Genomic DNA, 22,361 nt, shown 5'->3' with positions numbered 1-22,361 from the left:
CTCCCCTCCCCCCTGTTTTGGGCAGGATTTTTCCCCTTTTCTTCCCATCCTCCTCCCTCCTCTTTCCTTCTGACCCCTCTTGCCTTTATTCCTTCCTCTAGGAGTGTTTCCTCCTTCTGCTCACTGCTCTCCCTCTGAGACAGAAGCTTCACAGCTTCCTGCAGAGCTTCATGCAACACGTGCTAGCCTCGCTACGGCAGTGAGGGGGGGAGGCGGAGACTGCTCTTTTCCTCCCAGGCTTGCTGCATCTCTGCTGTTCCTGCCTCTGCTTCTTCAGGCAAATATACTTGTCTCCCACCCCCACCCTCCTCCTGTCTTGTCTGGAAGCTGTTTTTTTTAATACCCGCATATAAGCTGAGGGGGACTTTTTCAGCTTAAAAAAGGGCTGAAAAACTCTGCTTATATGTGAGTAGATACGGTATTTTGCAATTTGGACATTACAAGGAACAATGGCTTGTGATAAATATTTATTTATCATACTTATATATTTATTTATCATACTTATATACCGCCCTCCCCGGAGGCTCAGGGCGGTTAATAATATGGATTTCTCTTGAAATCACTGCCTGTGTCACTTTCAAGCTTCTTCTCTCCCTGTGACTGGAAAGTTCCCCCAGTTTCTGAAAGTCCAAAAACGGAAGGAAAAGCTTCAAATTCGGAGGATCCCTAGGCCCTAGCTGAGGACTGACAACCCTACTGCAACTCCACATAATCAAATGGTTGTGGACGTACTGCAAGCATCTATAGCAGGGGTAGTCAAACTGTGGCCTTCCAGATGTCCACGGATTACAATTCCCACGAGCCTCTGCCAGTGTTCACTAGCAGGGGCTCATGGGAATTGTAGTCCATGGACATTTGGAGGGCCGCAGTTTGACAAACCCGATCTATATTATCTGGCCAGAGTAATATCCCTGCATCTCAAACTAGATCACACAAAAAAAGCAGAGTCCAGTAGCACCTTTAAGACCAGCAAAGATTACTGTGCAACTTCAGACCAACATGGCTACCCATTTGAATAGGTCACGCAAAATTATAGGACTACAATAAAAATTCACTACACAATCATATTCATACATATTCACCCTCTACCCAAGTACAATATAATGCAATGCTCCAAGCAACCACAAGAATGCAGTTATTACACTGTACTGACAAAATCACTTTCACAATCCTCTGTTGTGCTTTCACTGCCACTGTTGAGAAGCATTCGCAATGAAGGCTCCACACAGAAGTATTTTCTGCAGCACTTCCCCCTACCTCACTAGAGTACTCCTTACAGGTCAATCAACTGCCTTAGAAAATTGGTACGGAACGTCTGATCCCACCCACCCCCAGAAGCTGGCAAACAACCCATCAGTAGCAGGAAAGGGGAGAATGATGGACCCAAAGGAAAATGGTGGTGGGAAGGTATGGAAATGAACAGCTTCTCATTAACATGGTAGCTAGAACCCTTTGATTGTGGTGTTCTGAAGTGACAGCACCAAAGAAAGTGTAGGAAACACTGCACTGAGGCAGCAAAAAATACAGAAAGCTGTACAATGATGCTGTACATATGGGGCGGATGGGAAGGCTCAATCTTTGTGATAAGGACACAAAGCTAAAGGTCTGTGTGGAAGTAAACATAAGGCTTCCACTGTACCTTCCTTGATCCAGAAATATAATGAAAACAACCAGTCTTCATCCACCAATTTAAATTGAATGCTCTTGCTCATGACCACCAACTCAGCACATTGTGTTTAGATGGCCCATGCATAAGTTGGAAAAGTTCACCATGGCAAGTCTGAGGATCTCAGTTTTGCATCCTTGTATCTATAGTTAATTGTTTGGATTGCTGCTGTTATTATTAAGGCTCTGAGGAAAGGGAGGGATATTGTTTCAAACCCTGCCACTAGACAAATAGCTATTTTCAACAAATGAATCATCCCTATCTCTCTTAAAATAGGATATTCTTCCTGAGAGGAAGGGCACCGATGGTGGGGACATACATGACCTTCCGTCTATGTAAAATAAATGATTAATAGTATATTCCCTTTTGGGGGTCTGGCCCTTGACCCAGATGCCAAACATACTTAAGGCAAAAGAGTAAAATGGAAGACAAGAACCACCGAAAATGAGTTTAAAGTTTTGTTGTTCCAAATACTGCTTATTGACCATTTACCCACTGGAAACTTCACTGCCCCAGCTTCCGTGTAGGAGCACAAATCAGGGGTGGATGAGGTGTACCGAACCAAATGCTTCCCCGTGTGGGTGCAGGAAGAGGTGGGGCAACCTGCCACGACTAAAACTCCAACCTGCAGCCCAGCATGAAACCTCCAGTGCATAAACGGCCATTGTGATCATCTTGTGAGGAATAATACCAACTAAACAGTCAAATTATTCAAAGTACTAAGAAAACTCCATCTTAATTCTCTCTCTCTCCTCCTTGCAGATCAGACTTACAGGGTTAAATTTGAAATAGCTTCATGTGACTAACTGCTCTGACACTAACCTCCCTGCAGGATCTGCCAGAAGAAGAGCTGTAGAAATACAAAGGAAAAAGGTAAAAATTTGAAATATCTAAAAGGGAACAAAAGAAACTAGTTGGCCAAGTGAACTACTTTTGATATCTTTCTCTCAGTTTTTCTTTTTGCCAGTGCTCAGTTTGTATTTCACTTTCAGTTCTTTTGTGGGTTTCCACCAGACCTTTCATGTTATTTAAAACAGGTTGAGAAGCTGTGACATCCCTCCTTGACCTTTTCCCTGAACTATACTTTCCAAAAGAACCTGTGAGACTCTTTGAATCCTTGAAGTATTTTAACTATTTTTACTCAGCCTTTTCAAACACTGCAGAAGAACCTATTGTAAAATCACACTATCTTCAGAATCACACAATTTAACAACCTAAGCAATACTATTAATTGTTTAATTTCTAACGCTCTGAAATATTTGCTAAATAAAGCATATATGGTTGCCAGATGCACAGGTAAGTAGGGAGGAATAATACTATAATGCCTATATGTGCTTGAAGTTGTGCATTCCTTACCAAGAAAGAAATTTATCTTGGTGCTTATATTAATAATCAAGGGCAAGACAAAACAATTATGTTGTAACTCAACTGACAGGTATGCCAAATCCTACTGACTTCAAAATCATGACATGGTAAAACTAGATATTCTTTTGTTTTCTTGATGCTTACAGTTCTCAGCTGAGAAGCTGGTGTTTACTCATATTAAGCATTAGTCATTCGATTCCACCAAGAGGAAGGTAAACCTCAGTTGGCAGATGAACAACTATCTGAAAAAGACAACTCAATGAGTCATAGATCCTGCTTTTGCAGACCCAAAGGATTAACGATGAAAAAACAGAAAGGAAAGCAGGCCATGAGAGAGCCTCCGCCGAAGAATGCTTCACACTACAGACTATATTTGCATATCATTTTAAATTCCAACTCCAGTGTACAAAGCTGTAAATCAGAAGCAATTAAATATGATAATTTAAACAATCTGCTAAATGCAATGACATTGTTTCTTCCAGAGGTCTCCTAAGTAATGACTTGGATTTTGGTGCATATGGCGCTGTCTTATCTAGAGCACACTCATGCAAAGAACTCCCCAGCATAGTAAACAGACTCAAAGAAGATTGCTCCCATAATGGGTGTAGCGGTGGGGTGACAAGAAGGAGAATGAGCTCCTGTATGGCCCTTCCATTATGCTTTCTAGAACCAGGGAAGAGTGCCAGTTTATGTGTCTGGCTTTTTGATTATTGTTCAAGGAACCAAGTTTTTCTTCCCACACACACACAGCTTTTAACTTTTCCCATGTTCTCACACCTATGGACCCTAATGCATATTCATGAGATAAAATAGTGTAATCCACTTTTTCTCTTTTGCTCCAGTAACTGGCCTTGCCCTGGTGAATGCTGATAAGACAATAATTTATATTTATGTTATTTATAGTGCACCTTCTAAATGAGACCTGTAGCACATTGCAGTGTTGCTATCCAGAAATTTTTTTTACTTGAAAGTATGTACCATGGGATTAACTTTCTTCTAAGCATGATTCAGACTGTAATGAAGCAACAGAAATCTAACTTTAAATCTTGTCAAAGCACCAAACAGGTAACTCAAGAATATATGCATTCTCCTGCTTGGAATACATGCAATGCAACCTGCACATATGTTAATAATCGTCTCTCAATTACCAACTATAGCCTCTGATCCATACATTATACATAGCTCACTCTTCGAACTTGGTTCACTGATTTCAGATAGCACTGTACTTAATACTGTACAGAAGACAAAAGGAATTTTAAAAATAAGGTGCTACAATAAATCTGTTCCATCACTTCCTGATAAACTAACAAAGATCTTTTTGAGCCAGAGGGAACCTTTGAAATTTTGACACAGAATGGTGGGTGCAATCACAAAATAGCTGCTACAGGAGGTGGAACCAGCTGTTAAATGGCTGCTGCAGCTTAGCTTAAGTCACACAGCGAAGATTCTTATGGTGTGTTGATAGCTGCTGCAAGAGCAATGTTTTTTTTTTAATTGCACAGCCAATAAAATCTCTAACAACCAATGAGAAGCCTTTCTGGGCACAGGGCAGGGGATACTCCAATTTGGGGTCATTTGTCAACAGCTACATGGCAACATCACTCCTAGTCCTAGCATGCACAGGAAGCAACATCATCATGTAGGCGACAATGCGGGGATACTCTGGTGTTTGGTCAAAAACTTTATTGTAAAAACAACTTGTACCATAGTTTTTACCCAATACTGCATGCCAGAAATTACATCACTGTGTCACCAGTAACAGAGGCCTACGTCTCAGGTAGCTGCTGGTGAGTCCACCCACTCTGCCAATTGTCGAGGATAGCTGGCAACCCTTTTTGCGTTAAAGCCCCACATGGCCTTACTCACTTTCTAAAAATACTTGATGAATACAGGAAAGGTATGAGTGGGCATCACAGCACCGACTGGCACTATGTTGGAGACCCATAAACTAGCATATTTATTTTAAATACTGTATAAGGATTGTGCAGCTATGGCCATGGTTCCAATAGCAGTACAGTATTAGCATGACAAATAATTATTTTCTGGTACTGTTTTGTTTCTAACCTTTGCCAACAGCAGTTTTATTTATTTATTTATCTATTTGGATTTTTATACCGCCCATTCTTTACAGCTCTGGGTGGTTTACATGGAACATTATGAAATTTTACATGGAACCTTATAATAATTTAATCTATAACATACAGTTTCAATACAACATCATAACAACCAAGTAACAATTTATAACACAAATACACAACTATAATACTCAGAAAGCATGAACATGCGAAGCCAGCGTATGAGGTCATTACACCATAACTCAATGACATGACTACATCACACAGTTCTTCCAAGGGAAAAAAAATCCTTCCTTCTTAATTTTATTTTTGGCAAATTTAGAGGTATTCCCCATCAAATAAACAGCGCACTTCTAATCACAGTGATGTCTACATTTAAGGCTATGAATAACGCATTAATGTCAAGAGTTTTTTTTAAGACCTTTACAAAAATAATTGTGTAAACAGTTATTATTGTTATTATTCAATTTATTGGCTGCTGCTGTCAGCCAAAGCCAGCTCGCAGCAGCTTACAGTTTAAAATAATATATAAATGCAATATAACATTAAAATCAACCTCAATTTAAACAGTCAATCTCACTTCATCCCCCCCTTGTTCCAAGACAAGTCTCCAATTACAGAGCCATCTCTCCCTTTCGACCCTGTGTATTAGGCATCCATCTATCTCCCCAGATCTCCCCCCAGAAACATTCGCTAGTTCTTTGGAAGCAGTCACTGGTGGATCAGAAAGTCACCTGAAACTCAACCCCTCTGGCTGAGTCAAAGGGGGCGGGACCAGGAAGCCCGTCTCCCCTGGCTAGATGGGGTACAATTGTCATTTGTGCCCCAAGCCAGGAATTTGGGAATGATCTTGAATGCCTATGGAGGCCCAGATCACAAAGGTAGCCCAGACAGCATTTTTCCATCTGCACCAAGCACAACTACTAGTGCCCTACCTGTCCTCGTTGCACCTGGCCACTGTGATCCATGCAACGGTGACTTCTAGGCTAGACTTCTGTGACTCGCTCTATGCGGGCCTACTCTTGTGCTTGATCCAGAATTTTTAGCTGATACAAAACACTGCTGCATGGGTCCTCACCAGGTCATCTTGGAGGACCCACGTCGAGCCTTTGCTGAGCCAACTGCATTGACTACCTGTCTGTTTCTGGAATAAGTTCAAGGTTTTGGTTTTAACCTTTAAGGCTATAAGCGGCTTGGGCCCTACATACTTGAGGGATCGCTTACCTCCTTATGCCCCCCAGAGGGCACTTCGCTCTGCAGGTAGGAATCTGCTCATGGCCCTGGGAAGCATGCCTGGTCTCAATCAGGGCCAGGGCTTTTTCTGTCCTGGCCCCCGCCTGGTGGAATAAGCTCCATGAAGAGCTACTGGCCCTGATGGAGCTCTCTGAGTTAAAGATAATTTATGACTGCTTTACCATGTAATTCCATGACAGTATTTGACAATGAATGGCAAAAGTGTATAGCTTCAGTCTGCAGCCATCTGTACCACCCATTTGGGTGCCAGCTCCATACACCAAGAGTTCTAAGGCCAGGTGAAAAGCTACCATGGGCTGGGTTTGCCTACCTTTAGTTTGTAATAGAGAATTACTATTTACACTTGAGGGAAGGAAGTATTGTATCCAAATAACTATTGTATTACAAATCAAGAATACATCAACTCCACTTATAGAGCCATGTTTTCTTGAAAACAATGTTCTTCCTTGGAAATAAATACCAGTGAGGATTACAGCAGAAAGTACCTTGTAAAATCCTCTACCCTAATTAGATCATATGTGTTTACTTGTGCCAAAGTTTAGTGCCTCTGATCCAAGGACTATGCAAGTGGCCAAATATCTCTCCACCATATTTTCCTTAAAAAAAGAAAGGTTCCTTATTCGTTACACAAAATCATTGGGTCAAAGGAACTTGAAAGAAAGGGAAACATAGAAATAGTTTTGCCCCTGATAATATATACAATGCAACACTGAAGCAGCAAGGTAAGTTGCCCTAGATACCGACTACTGATTCTTGGAACACTGAGATTAATGTAGAAAAGGTAACATATAGCACTCCTTAAGGTGCATCGGGAGTGTTCACTGACGGTTCAGCACAGCTATACTTGATTAAACTCATCCAGTGGCACAGAAACTGCCCACAGGGAAAAGGTAACTGTCGGCTCATGACCCCCCCCCCCCCACTATTAATATCTTGAATCTGTTTGAGTTGTAAATATACAAGCAAAGAAAATCATGAGCTAAACACCTTAGTTATCTCCAGGAACAACAAGGGAACCAAACTTCTTATAACGGTTCACCTTCAGCCAATGGCTGGGTGCAGGATAGACTTCCTCCTGCTGGACTGGACATTATGAGAGGAGGGGGAAGAGAAGAATACAAGTAAAGCCGTGTTGAATCTAGCCAATGGCCCATCCAAACAACACTGGGTCACACAGTGGGCAAAAACCAGGTGCCATCAGGGGGTTCACTTCTACTGTTGCACCCCAAACACCAAGGATAGAGGGCATTACTGCTCCAGACATAGTGTTCCACCTATACATTGTGACTTATAGCCACTGATGGGCCTCTGCTCCACATATGTATCCAATCCCCCCTTGAAGTTTATTGTACTTGCAGTCACCCCCACTTCCTGTGGTTGTAAGAGCCAACTCTTCTTCTTCTTCTTAAATTCCACATGTTAATTGCACTTTAGGTGATGACACAGGCCTCCAGAGACCTCTGGTCAATAAGCTAGAGGCAAGGACCAGAATGACCTTCCCTTTACTACTGCAGTTACAATATTTATAATCTCTTTATAACCCACCTTTCTGCCCAATGAGGACCCAAAGCAGCTTACACTGTTTATGAGTTTACTTAGGCTGACAGCATATGACTGGTAAAGTCACTCAACAAGCTTCCATGGAACAGTGGAGATTCAAAACTGGGGCTTCCACAGTTTGGTCTGACAGTCTAACCACCACACTATGCTGGCTCTTATCTGTGGGAGTTGTTTGCCGTTTCTCCTCAAGAACTATGCAGGCTTGCATTTATTTTCTGCCAAATCTGCTTGACAGGCACATTTGAAGCCAGGTGAGAGAATCACTGCTCAGTGGTATACCCACTGTTGTTCCAGAGGAAGCAGTCTTGATTCAGAATAAAACTAAACGAGCTGAGGCCAGTTACAGGATCCAGTGCCAGATCCCTAGTAATACTGCACATGCCATGAGCATCACCATAAAAGTTTATGAGAAGGAGGAGTGCTCACTTGCAGGAAAAATATTGGAAGCCGGGAAAGACTGGAAGGGCAACTGCACAGGGAGAAGTGTGAATAGAAGCAGCAGAAGTCAGCCAGGGGAGGTCTGTGTGTGCCTCTCTAGCTACCAGAGAAATATGAATATATAGTGAATGCCAGCTTTTATTTTTCCAAAACAGGAGAATCTAGATTTCTCTCCTGTACTCCTGAGTATATCTGATAATTCAGCTAGCAACTATAACAGACTGGGTGGGGACACAACAGTGTAGGAGTGCTTCTGTAGGGGAAAAAAAAAGAAAAACTGCAAGAGCAGCAACTTGAAGTGTGGTAATTAAAGATTCTTTGCAAGAGAACCATTTAGCTAACCAATGGAGAAATCAATGAATGCTCCATAAAGGGGGAGGGGAGAAGAGAAAGACAGAGTAGCTTCAAATAATGTTTCCAGCCTTTCACTATGAATAGAAGCTTACATTGCAGATTTTGAAGGTCTTACATAGATCTATTATTAGAAGAAACCAATGACTCATATGTATTGGCGGAAACTGAGAACACCCATTTTCTTCACGTCTTCCACAGCACTCAGTGGTTTTTCTCGCCACCCCCCTATTCATTAATGGGCATAAGAGCTACAGGGAGCTTATCAGTCTGACTAACAAGAGAACTCTTCTTGGTTTACAGTATCTGCATGTTAAGACCAGCTGATTTTGCTTACTTATCTGAAAGACCAGAGAAATCCTATTCAGGGGCAATTTTTAAAATTTCAGTAACTCAGACAGGCAATTGTATAGGCTAGAGCAGTGGTTCTCAACCTGGGGGTCGGGACCCTTTCACAGGGGTTGTGGCAGGGCAAGCAACGGGGGGGGGGCTGCCACTGTTGCTGCTTCTGCAGGCGCCCATGCTTGGCCGCCAGCTGCTCCAGCAGTGCCTCCAGCGCAGCACAGTCTCCCGCCAGGTGCTCCAGGTGGTGGCGCAGCTCAGTGGGACAAGAGGCAGGACTGAACTGAGAAACCCTGGGGGGAAAAACAATTTATATACAATCATGAACAATGGATCTTCACACCATTGATCAGTTTCGGTTTAATTTCTGTGAAAGAACACTTGCATAATTTTATGGTTGGGGGTCACCACAACATGAGGAATGGTATTAAAGGGTCGCGGCATTAGGAAGGTTGAGAACCAATTGCAAAGCAATTTTATCTGAGCAATGGCAGTGCAATAGGTGCACCCATAATGCTGCCCATGGCTAAACAATTGTTCAAGAGATATTGGCATGCTATGCTTTACTGTTTTCTGCTTCTGTGGGTTTTGGATATAATTTCCCAGCCAACAACACTTGTTTTGTAGATGTAAAACCATTACTGTTAGATGATGCCAAACTTTGTTAAAGCTTTACTAATCTGTGATGTCAGTAGACAATATATTTTCAGCCTTTATATCACCACCTGGAAAACACGGGGAATGTCCCAAGAATTCAGACAATGCCTACCCCTGTCCTAACTGATGCACTTTTGTAGAAGCAGCAAGTTACAAGCCAAAAAAATTAGTAGTATCCCTTAAACTTCTCAATTAGACCCACAGATTCAATCTGCAAACTCTGTAAGGGGCTATCAGTGTGACAGAATAGTTACACTGCAAGCGGGCACATCAGTAATGAATGGGGGGATCCCAGGTTTTCACACACCATGCAATTTGAAGGTTGTGGAACAGACCCCATGGATTCAGAAACAAATTTTATGTGTATCTGATCCTGCCAATTTCAGTAACATAGTGCCATGCTGGTCAGTAGCAATTCAATTCACAGCCAGCACAGAAAATTGCAACTATTAGTTGAGATCCTAAAGTGGAAAGAATGAGATGTACCAAGTCCCTTGCTAGCAAGAAAGGTTCTTAGTGCTGGCAGCTATTTCTATAGCAAGATGAAAGAAGCAGAATCCACAGGGGGTTAGAGTAAGGATTGGCATTTAATTTACTCCTGATCAGTTTTTACCAGCAACTTGCTAGTCAAGCTCCCAAAAAGAAACTGTGCCAGGCTAGAATAAGGAATCCAATGTGCTAAATTCAGTTCGTCTAATTTCTGCAGGACATATGCATAACACTTCCAAGCAAATCAGTGAGACTTAAGGACCACTGCAAACCACACTGAGCATTCTAGCCAACCGGCTTCACAAACCTGCTCTCAGAATCAGGAAGGGGGGGGAGGCTGTCCAGCATTTAAGAGTACAGAAAATACCTATACAGGTGCACACTTAGAATCATTTTTAAAAATCATCACAGCTCTAAGTAATGAGAAACTTATTTAGTAAGAAAGCAAGCACAAGAAAATGACAGTACAGAATCAATCAGGTATAATATCAGTCAGAGAATGTGCAAGGAGGAAAAATATATTCTCAATAAAACTCAACATTATGTTCAGTGTTATTTCACACATTACACTGATTTGGTATACACCTTTAAAAAAACCTAAGTGCATACCTAAGAACAAGGCAAATTTTTGAAACAAATATCTTGCAGGTGTAGTCAAAGAGCCAGGAACACATGCTTGTCAAATGTGCAATGGGTCAGCCTTCCTGAAGACTGCTGCCATGCAATATGCAGAATTACACCAAGACAAACAAAGGCCAGGAGACAATTTTGAATGGAGGTACTGCAAATGTCAATATTTTTGCCGCAAACACAGAGCCAAAGAACAAGCTGAAGGAAAAAGCAATTAACGAAAAACGTATTGTTTTGATATTTAATAAAGAAAACCACATCAGCAGAGAGAACATAAAAATAGCCTTTGAGTAACAAAGCAAATCTCCCACATTCTTCAAGACTGTATACTCCTACTGTGGATGGCTTAAATTAAAGTAGCTTGTGCTGCAGCAGACACGTGAGTCAGCAAGAGCTGCCATAGGAAACTGCTGACATTCTTAAATGGCTCATACACTACACACAAACGCACACACACCCTTTCCTACTCATTATGCGTAGGACATATACACACACAAGAATACCAAACACCTGCCATTCTAATTCAGATTTCCACTGTATGGGATTTTTTTTTTAAGTTAGCTATAATTAGCTGCCACAATTCATTCTCCATGGAAATTTGGTTTTGCTTTTTCTTCAAAAATAAATTTAATCTAAGTATCCTTTCTCAAAAACTCTGTCCCACAACTTACAGCACTACAACAGTCACATAACACGCACTTCCCCTTTTTTTAAAAAATAAGACAAGGAGAAGACTCATTTTGAACTTGGCATGTTTTAAAATATGAAACAGCAGCATTAGGAAATTACTTCATAACTGGATAGAGGTTAACTTCTAGAAAGGGTGATGCTGGGACCCAAGTTTAACTTGGAAATAAAGACTCCTGCTTCAGAAGCCCCATTTCACAATCCTAATTGACATGGGTGGAGGGAGGAGTGTATATATGCAGAAATACGAGGAAGTGAGATCAGCACATGGGTATTGCTATTATTTCACATACTCGAAATCTAGGCTGTAGCTCAAGTTTTAGATCTGCAAGATGGCAAATGACAGGATTATAGCAGTCTACAAATACCTGTTTAAGACTGATTCATAAATTATAGAAGTTAGCAGATCCATGCACCAGCAGCATATTATGAAAATGAGAGTGCATGCTTATGCTGCAGAAATGCAGACAAATCGAGGCTCCGTTAGGATGTATGTCCAATGCAAATACGTAGACCATTACGGTGCAGTGTAATGAACAGAGTACTGGGTTTAAGACCTTAGAGCACCACCTTGCATCCTACATTCACTAGTTTGGGTCCCATGACCCATGAGCACAAGGATCAGCCATCCAGATTCGATCTGGTAGCACTTGAGAGACGGACAAGGTTTTCAGTAGACAAGCTTTTGAGAGTCAAAGCTTCCTTCATCAGGTGGGACTGGCCATGGTTCCCTGCATGAACAGTCTCTTTCAGCACAGCCTCTTTCACGTTGATTCCCAGGGTCACAGGACTTGTGTGGGCTAAATGCTCCTCTGCATCGTGCGTAAGAAGGATGTACACAGAAGAAAGTGGAGGAAGGGGAATGCAGCCCATTCTGCTGCCATATGGGTTTAGGCTGTTCTTGTCCTAAGGGAAATAACAGCTCCATGAATTGGGCCTGAAAGCAAATTGGGAGCCAATGTAGCTGAAATAACACTCAAGCAATTGGGTTCCTATGACTGTGGGATCCAGTTTAGTGGATAATCTCAGGTCATTCATTGTCTAAATCTATCTTGTAGAATAAAACAAAATCAGAGTCAGTCTGAGGAAGAGTGCTTGCACTCGAAAGCTCACACCTTGAATAAATCTTTGTTGGTCTTAAAGGTGCCACTGGACTCTGATTTTGTTTTATTGTGCTGCTTCAGACCAACATGGCTACACACTTAAATCTATCTATCTCGTAGAGTAAGAGATAAATAAGGAGAGATTAAATGCATTACCCAGTAAGTTACCCAGATTTCCTTGCAGGATGAGTAGAATTGAAGTGTGAATAAATAACTGAGAAATCATTTCGGCAGGGTCACTTTGGAAGGTGAGGGAAATATGCAAAACTCCTATACGCCATGCTGTTCCCATGGGACAGGCTGGAATTTAAATTGAATTTTGAAGGTTGGCTCTCATGCCATATATGCAATATTAGAGATATGTATCTGCAAATCACTACAATGAGCAAGGTATCCCCCGGTCAAAATGGCTTGAAGTTCACAGGTGTCCTTATTTGTCTGCTCTTTCAGCAATTCTCAACATGAGCATTACACCTGTCTCAAATCAGACTGAATCATAAAACGTATGGTCATCAATAGAACTTTGCAGTAGTCTGTGGGAGGGGATGGAAATTCGAGCTGATCTGTCAGCAGAAATGCTCGAGAGATTTCAGAGTATCCATAGCTGAAGTCAATGTAGATATGCCAGGATAATTAATTTCAAAGTAGTGGTGCTTTATCGGCAGCAACCTTGTTCAACAATATCCTAGAGACTTCCATTTCAGTGCAAAGAAAGCAAGACATTACAATATCAACAATAATCTTCTGGAACGTAGCAGTGTGAAATGCCAGATTACACCGATACTTTTGCACTACTGCTTGGAAAGCAAATCATTTAGTTGGGAGCTTAGTTTTCATGCTTAAATCTTGACAGAGAGGAAAAGTCCACTTCTAATGTAATGAAATGTCGTTATTTCACTTGCAAAAAAGCATGTGTTTTGGTAGGGCTCCTTTCATTCCCTCCTTCCTTCTCTTTTGATTTACATGCATTGTTCATTCAATAGCTCTTCAGTCAATGCTGGTAATTGTTGTACTAAGCCAGTGGCTTCAATTTAAGCTCATTATTGATCACACAGAAATTTGTATGCATTCCTCTGCTTGCTTGCTTTAAAATTATAATTTCAACTCTAGCAGTGGCAGGCTAAGTATGAAGCTTTTCAACCCACTACAAAGATTCTTCAGTCTGACTAGAAAGCAAAACGAGCATGCTGCAACTCAGCTGGCTGCGCTCATACATTTTACATTTTCTTGAGGCAAGCTTCAAAATGAATACTTAATTCATGCAGCTGCCACAAGATTAATTCACACACCCCCTCCCAGAACAGAAGAATCGGTGACCAAGTTTTGCAAAGCTGAGTAGGCATTACAAACCCAGTTGCAACAAATTACATGCATTTTTCAGAATGGAAAGATAAGCAATTTGAACATTCCATCAAAGCCCATTAGATTTTCCAGAATCGACTACCATTACCTCTGTTGCTTGCGTAGGAAGTCCATTTATTCAAAAGACAACATATGTGGGGGAATAGTCTGCGAGTGGAATACATGATATCTGCTCCCTAGAGCACAGCACACTTACCCAAGTTCTAATGCTCCAGCTGAAATGAAGCTGCATCATGTGCACATCTCACAAAAGGCAAGCAGAGATAGAGAGGCTGAATATTTCTAGAAATTTACCTTCCGACAGTAGAAAATATTAAAGCATTCAGTATGACAACAGATTCTTTACCACGCTGCAAATGTTGTGTGCATCAAAAGTTATAGGGGGGGAAAGAGGCATCTTACTGAGATGGAACTCTTAACATAATAAACAGCCAGACATTTGCTTCCAATCATTTGCATCAAAAATCTCAACTTCCTAATTATTTTCACTAGCATACCACAGACTGGAGTATGTACCTTTATAAAATGTCTTGGGACATGAAACTGCCAATAAAACCTTCCTCCTAAGATTTCTAAATACCGTACCTGACACCAAACTCCTGAACAAAGGGTGTAACTCTTCTTAGGACGGCAGCATTAGCTGCTCAGCATAAAGCAGGCCTTAGGATACATACACATTTCCTTTTTACCTGTTAGGGGATCATAAAAGATTAAAATATTGCCAATATATTATTTGTGTTTTGTATCTATGCCTTTGAGGGCTGAGGCTGCAGAGTTTTCCTCTATGCCTAAGAAAAGACACAAGGAAGCTAACCGATGTCATATAAATAGGAGGAGAAAGATTTCCATTTTTCATTGTTTTACAGAGGGAGACAGTGTAGGGTTTTTTTTTTCAAGTGAAATACTGAAGCCATTAAGCTATATCCAAGGAGAAGGCAATTTTAGAACCTTACAGACAGAAGTAACTAAATGTGTCAATACTGCACAATTACATTATAAAAACGCACACATCTCATTTATTTACTTGCCTCTATATTCTGCCTTATCCCAGAGGCTAAACCTTTAATACTAGTTTTCCACCAACTTTTAACAGGAGCACACCATGGAAGACTTTGAGAAACAGCAATTCACGTACCATTAACAACTACAATTTATTTGTGATTACAACAGAGTAATAAATACTAACTGCAAGGATGATTGCCAAAGTGAAAGATATTTCTGTAACGCCTACAAACCACAGAAAACGTTAAAATGTTCTATTCCAACTTATACTGTAAATGTAAAAATAAGGGATAGAAGCACTCCCCTGCTACACAGTTTGCTATCAAATTAAACCTATTATACTGAGCAAGTCTCCAAATAACTGCATAACCTCATATTGTGCATCTGAATTTAGCTTATGATATCCAATATTGCCCTCAGCTACCAATCGACATTATTTTTAATACACCACCAGATTACTGCCTCCTAGGCCCCTCCAAGTACCAAGATCTAATGACATGCAAAGACACAAAAATATTCAGAAAGAAATGTAGGCCATGTGAACATTTACTCTGAAAATAAAGACTACTCCTTGCCTGTGATTTGCTTCAGTTTGGCATATGCCCCCCTAGGGAGCTAATTCAGACTGAACCCTGATTTGTTCATTATAAGCACCAGATCTCATTACACTTTAGTTCAGGGTATCTGCAAATGGGATCGTGCTTCATCAGAAGAACCTTATTTATTTGAACTTACATCCTGCCTGTCTTGCAATGAGGTGTTCAGAACCCGAAAAATTCTCAGTGAGGTCACTGGAAACATGAGGAGGACGACTGTAGAAACATAAATCCAAAGACCATTTTGGCATGTTTGTCAACCAGTGCCCCACCTTGTGCCCAACCCCAGTTGGTGACAGGAGTGACAATAACCAAAAATACAGATTCCATGGGGATTAGGCCACTGAGGAAACGACAGTGCATTATACAACAGGATACCTGCATCCTTCTAGGTTTTCTATATCCTCAGGGTCCAGAAAGCCTAGGATGCTACTGCTGCCTAACAAAGACTACCACAACAGCTCTCATCACTGTCATGGCCAGGTAAGTTTCAGAGGAAAAGGGATGAGGGTGGCAGTGGGGGAACAGACACACAAATCCAAAGAACAGTTTGGCATATAAAGCTGATGGGTAGTTCTTAAACGCCGAGGTTTTGCTCCATTTTGCCACTTCTGACTGCACAAGCTCCAATTCTAGCCCTACGGCAGCTTGTGTACTCCTGAAATACTCCTACAGGAATACTTACTATGGTCTGACTTCTGGTGGAAAAAACAGTTATCTGTTGTAGTCATATACATGCTTTCCCTTCAAGCAGAAGGCACATGTATTTCAATGGCTGCACAAACCAAACAACGTGAGTTCTCTTGACTACAGGTTTCCCATAAAGCGATCTAGTTAACAAGTCAAGCAGCAGTATGTAGTCATCTTTTCCACACCTCAACCTGTCTCTCCTGCCTGCAACTCCAGTATGAATGCATACCTTCCAGAAGTTAATTAGGGCAGGATTTTACCTCAACACTGCTTGAACCTCTGCAGTTGTTGCTCATCACCAGATCTCTTAACTGCTTTGCAAACATCAATCATCTTCATAACATCGCTGAAGGCACTGCCTAGGCGGCTTGAGAAAATGAAACATGTCACAGAACGAGTTATCCTCAGAACTGGGAAGATAAACATACAACTCCAGTTCTTATTCCCACGCTCGGAACAAAGGAGAGAGAGGTCCCACTTTAACTATACAGGCGTTTGATGCCACAAGTGCTCAGCATTTTTCATCTTCACGGCTTGATATAGGCTGTAGCATGAGGTGCTATTTTAAAATAAATATATATATATTCCATCCTACCAACACTACAGAGAAGAGCTTATGGCAACGTTAATGTGTGTCAGTTTATGACAAACTCAATCTGACCCCTACTCCACAAAATGCCATCTGGTGAACTTAAATAGAATGATACGCCTCAGTTTCCCCATCAGCGATATGGAAAACATATAGACCTACTTTACAAAGTTATTGTGATGTTAACAGGTTAATGTATGTGAAGGATAAGAAAAGACTGCAAGAGCGACTTGCATATAGCTGCCTAACATATCAATAACAGTGACAAAATTCAAAGCAGGACTTTCTGATTTGGAGCTTATGGAGGGTTATACCCTTTAAGCCTACCAGGGTCAGTGGTCTTAGAAGGGTGCAACTCTGTTCAAGATTACACTCTTGGGTCATTGAGCCATGAAATGCTAGCGACAGAAATTCATCTGTGCCATCATCCCTCTTCCCCATAAGGGAACATGCAGCTACAGCATCCCCTACAGTTAGTTTTTCAGTTTCTGCTCAAAGACCTCCTGCAACAAAGAGTCCACCCTCTTTAGAGGCAGATTGTTCTACTGTTGAACAGGAAGCCTCTCCTAATAATGAGGCCAGATTTACTTCCGTGTAATTCCCAGTCATTCTCCAGTCAACACACATTACATTTAGTCATAAACCCTTCCCCTCCAACCCCTATAGGTTTGCAAGGGTGTGTCTATTTTAGACCTCTCAAACACACTAATATAGAACATTCCTAAGATACATGTCTGCCAAATGAGTTCAACACTATTTGGGCCCTGGCTCATGGAACTTCATGCACCAATAAATATGTTACGTCTTTCAGGTTCCACAGAACTTTCTGGCTGCATTCAGATGTTACACTTAACTGCAATGAAGTAAAAAGGTTCTCAAACCTAGCTCCATGTACCTTGGCCCTCCCCCATCCATTCTTACACCATAAAAGCTAACTCCAGTTACTTGTGACAGATAAAGTCAGGCATGCAGGATAACCAGACTTGGGGTTGGCCCCAGTAAATGGGATTGTAAAATAGGGTTATGTTCAGGTTTAGTATGTAGTTCAACACAGGGGGTATATATCCTTAGTTAACCCACGTCCCTGCAATCACACATCGCAGGTAACAGAACCAGTTTTTTTCTGGAGAAAGAAGAACACCATGCAGGAATGGTTCTGGGCACATTTTTCAATTTAACAGAGGCTAAGAGTCTCTTGTGGTGCAGAGTGGTAAGGCAGCAGACATGCAGTCTGAAAGCTCTGCCCATGAGGCTGGGAGTTCAATCCCAGCAGCCGGCTCAAGCTTGACTAAGCCTTCCATCCTTCCGAGGTCAGTAAAGTGAGTACCCAGCTTGCTGGGGGGTAAACGGTAATGACTGGGGAAGGCACTGGCAAACCACCCCGTATTGAGTCTGCCAAGAAAACACTAGAGAGCGTCACCCCAAGGGTCAGACATGACTCGGTGCTTGCACAGGGGATACCTTTACCTTTAAGTATGATATCCAAATGCAAGCTTTGCTGCTTTGATTGTACCAGGATGACAGTGTAGTCCCTGAGTTACATACACCCTTCTATTCCCATGTATCAAAGGGTGTGATTCTGTTTAGGATTGCACTTGTAAGATGGCTAGACCACTGGAATTTACATTTATTGTTCTATGGTACAAAGCATATGTATGACTAGGACATGATGTTTTCCCAATATATGCAATTGGATGTGAGCAAAATGGAGTAAAACCTGGGAGTTTATGAACTACCCATTAGTCCCAAATGCCAAATGGCCTTTGGGTTTGTGTTTCTCCTTCCTTGCTACCACACAACCTATTTAGAACACTTAGCCTGCAACCTAAGTGTACATTCTAACTGGCAATTCCCATATAACTTTCGTCTGAATAAACATGCAAAAGACTGGGCTACAAATGATTATTTGTACAAACTTTAAGAGAAAGCCATAAGTATTATCATAAAATACTGTTTACCTGTCACACTGAATTTGACAACACAATCACTTAACTATCTTCCTTTAACTGGAACACTAAAATGTCACTTCTGCTTCATGTTTATTGTCTTTAATAAAAAAGAAGTTTTGTCTACAGAGGCTTGGGCTTCAGTAACAGATATTCTGGTGATCTCACAATAAATGAAGCGTTTTTGAGATAGACGCCTGCTGTATTACAAAAATAGCCTGCTCCACAAAAGGCGAGGCATGATTTCACACTTAGCTTACTTCATGACAGCCAGAGCCTTTGCAGTTAGCTGCCTGGTCTGTATGTTACATTTTAATGATCTGGGAATATCATTATCGGCAGTAACATCTCTCTCTAACTTTATACCAAAGAGAGGCAGAGAGAGAGAGAAAAAAAGGCAAAATCTTTCATTAAGAATTATCTTATTTTAGGATCCCATTAAGCATGTAAGATATTTCAGTGGGAAATAATTACCATCCACTGTGCAACTCAACAGATCAAACCGATACAAAAACCACTCTAACACTACAGCATAATCTGAAAGTTACCTATTGTAAAAAAAACAACAAAAATTATCTCATGCTTGTCATGGACAATTTGAAGGAGAGTCTTCCTTGCCACAAGGAAACCTCTAGTAATTAAATGAATTGGCAGCATGACAACTCTGCAATGAAGGTACTGCAAATGAGGCAACGTTGATGTCCTAAGCACACATACCCATGCACACCCATTCAAGTATTTTTGCAAAGGCATGTGCCAGATACCTTAAGGAAAATATTTGTGTTAAATTTCACTTTAAGAATATAGGGCCAAAAAAAGAAAAGTGAGCTGTCTCTTAACAGACAGGATTTTATAATGCAACAGCCCACACCACAATTGTTTGGGAGGCTACAATACACCACAAAGTAACCACCGCAAGCCCAAAAAGGAAAGAGGGGGAGGGAAGAAAGGAGTCCAGGAGCTGACCAGATTGACATCACAATACACATCCAATTACCAATAGGAAACCCCAATGGGAGAAAGAGGGGGAAAGCAGAGGAGATAATGAGACCAGCTTTATATGCCTAGTCCATGCTGGATGGTTTTAATGGGGTTTTGGCAAGAAGCATTTAGCCACACAGACCGAACAAACAAATCAACAACAACAACAACAAAACCACATCCCACATTGTCTTCTTACTAGTATACTGCTAGATGCAAAATGCAATCCTGGCAGCTTCACACACCCTCTTTATTAGAACTTGTTTTAAGGCATTCTGAGGTTTTGCACAAGCTTTTCCCACCCCCTTTGAAAACCCTCAACCCACTGTTGCAACACAAGAAAGCTGGAATGCACCAAAGACTTCTAAGAGAAAATAAAAGGGGGAGGGGAGTGTGTGTAACAAGATTAGGAATATTTGCCTGCCTGCCTGCCTGCCAGCCCCCCCCCTCCTTTTCCCAGCTCTTAAAAAGGCCTTGCAATCTGACAGCTGCTCGCACAAAAAACAACACCCCCCCCCCGCCCGCTGTCTGCCTTACTCTCCGCGGCTCCTCCTCCTGCGGCTCTCTCAAGACACCCATCCCCAGCCATGCACTCCTAGGCAATCGCCACTTTCCCCTCGCGTCTCCGGACGAAAGCGCGAAGGAAATGTTTAAAAATGCCCACCGACAGGCAGGCCCACACCAACCTACACACACACCCCGGCGTCGCTCCTCCCCGCCCACTCATATACCGCCTATAAAAAGCCACCCGTCCGCGATAAAGCCAAACCGGTGCCGATCACCATCGGGAACGAAACACGACACGCGTCGGCTCTGTTCACACGAGCTCCCGATTGCACAGCGCCTAAGCAGTAGGTCGGCTCTCTTTTTAGGCATTCTCTCGGGAGTCGCTTCTCAGAGGAAACCAGCCCATCTCCCACCTACGCGCAATGCCAAACTTCATCTCCATCCTTGGGGGGGGGGGGGGGAGGAATCGGAAATGTTTTTTTTGGGGGGGGGGGGTGAGGAGTGGAGGGAGAAAGGGACTCACCTATCAATATAACTTTCGCTAGCTCCTCGCGCTGCCTGCAAACGCTTGGGGGCGGGAGGCGGGAGAAGAAGAGCGACTCTTGCTGAAAGCTCTTGTTGTTGCTGAGGTTGTCCGTAGAATATTTTGCACCTAAAGAAGACACACGTCACATGCCGATTGCTTTCTCAAAAAAGAAGAAGAAGCAGCTGCCTCACGAAGCGAAGTCTTGCAGAGGTGGGGGGGGGGAGAAATGCATATAAATGCAAAAAATGGAGGGGGCGGGGAAGGGGGGGAAACTGGAGAAGGAGGAGGCGGAGGAGAAAGCTGCAGCAGCAAAATGGGACGTGGGAAGAGAGGTGGAAGGGAGAGCCACGCAGGAATTGCACTCGGGGGCTGTCTGCACAAGGCGGCGGCGGCGTATTGTTGCGGCTTCTGCTGACCCCGTTCTGTGGGTTACGCTGACTCTGCCCGTGGCTCGCGCTCTTCCCAATGGAACGCCGCCTACTCCCCTCAATCGCTACATTGTTGACATTCGCAGGCTGACATCATCCTCCTCCCCCTCCCGCCGCCACTACCGCTGCCCCCTCCCCGCACACATACAGGCATCCGTCAAGCCCCGCCTTCCCCATTCACAATAACCTTGCGCAAACTGCGCAGCGCCCTCGCCTAGGGCAGCCGCGACGCGTACGTTCAAGAACCGGCGTACAGCTGCTCTGCGAATAGCACGCCTCCGTGGACGCTCGCTCCGTAAAAACTCTACCGCATGCGCACATCGTCTCGGCTTACCTCTGGCGCTGCGCTTCTCCTTCTCTCCTGACCGCTTTCCCCCTCCTCTTCTGTTCACGCGGGGTTGAAAGGGATACTGGGAATTGTAGTCCTTTTCCCCAAGTTGTGAGTATATGTATAACATGGGAATTCATTTATGCAGCCGCGCAGCCTCAAAAGAAGAGGATAGTAGCGGCAGCCACTTTGTGAAGCCAAAGGGTGAATGAGGTCATTCCTGGTAACGAGGGGACTTACGATGCAACTCCAGCTAACGAAGAGATACACGCATACCGTGTTAATAATAGCAACAACCTCAGCAAAACTTCAAGTGGGCTGGAAAAAAACATTATGAGGTAGTAACCCCTAAGAAGTAAAACAGCTGCTTGTATAGAATAGCAAAACATGTTCTTCGAGAAAGAAAATCAACTTCCGTAACTAAGAGAAAATATAAATATTTTATTTTTTATATAAGATTATATACACACACCCCTTTCATTTGTATTTCTTCCTTTATATTACCAATATAAACGGATAACAAAACTGAGTTCAAAGGTCTTTTGTGTTGCCTCTGTCTTAGTGAACCTACTTGACTGGTCATTATTTACCTGCTTTAAAAATTAATTAATATGCACGCCCATCCATTGAATTTATTTGTATTTATATTTATGGCTTTTAAAATGTTTTAAGGTGCCCTGAGTTACCTATGGGGAAAGGGGGTGGGATATAAATAAAGAGCAGAAGTAAAGAAAAATAGTATTAGATCCAACCTCTCATGAACAAAAGATAGTGAGGGGCTTTTTGCAC

At 42.3% G+C, this 22,361-nt stretch overlaps 1 protein-coding gene across 5 annotated transcripts in view; it reads right to left on the bottom strand.

Annotated features, from left to right (window-relative positions):
- The window catches only part of BACH2 (BACH transcriptional regulator 2), a 225,233-nt gene extending 203,887 nt beyond the window's left edge, over positions 1 to 21,346 (bottom strand). For 2 of the 5 annotated variants that reach the window (XM_077304234.1, XM_077304266.1), the window contains exon 1: positions 20,814 to 21,346. The gene's annotated coding sequence lies outside the window, so the exon portion shown is untranslated. Of the gene's footprint in view, positions 1 to 19,982; positions 20,150 to 20,320; positions 20,717 to 20,813 lie in introns of those variants that run through there. The other 3 variants (XM_077304240.1, XM_077304256.1, XM_077304262.1) reach the window with 3 other exon arrangements.
- Between the last annotated feature and the right edge of the window lie 1,015 nt (positions 21,347 to 22,361).

The sequence above is a fragment of the Paroedura picta genome, chromosome 1, assembly GCF_049243985.1.
Source record: "Paroedura picta isolate Pp20150507F chromosome 1, Ppicta_v3.0, whole genome shotgun sequence".
In the NCBI taxonomy this organism is placed as follows: domain Eukaryota; kingdom Metazoa; phylum Chordata; class Lepidosauria; order Squamata; family Gekkonidae; genus Paroedura; species Paroedura picta.
The sequence above is the reverse complement of the archived record's forward strand: the minus strand, read 5'-3'. Positions and strand labels throughout refer to the sequence as shown.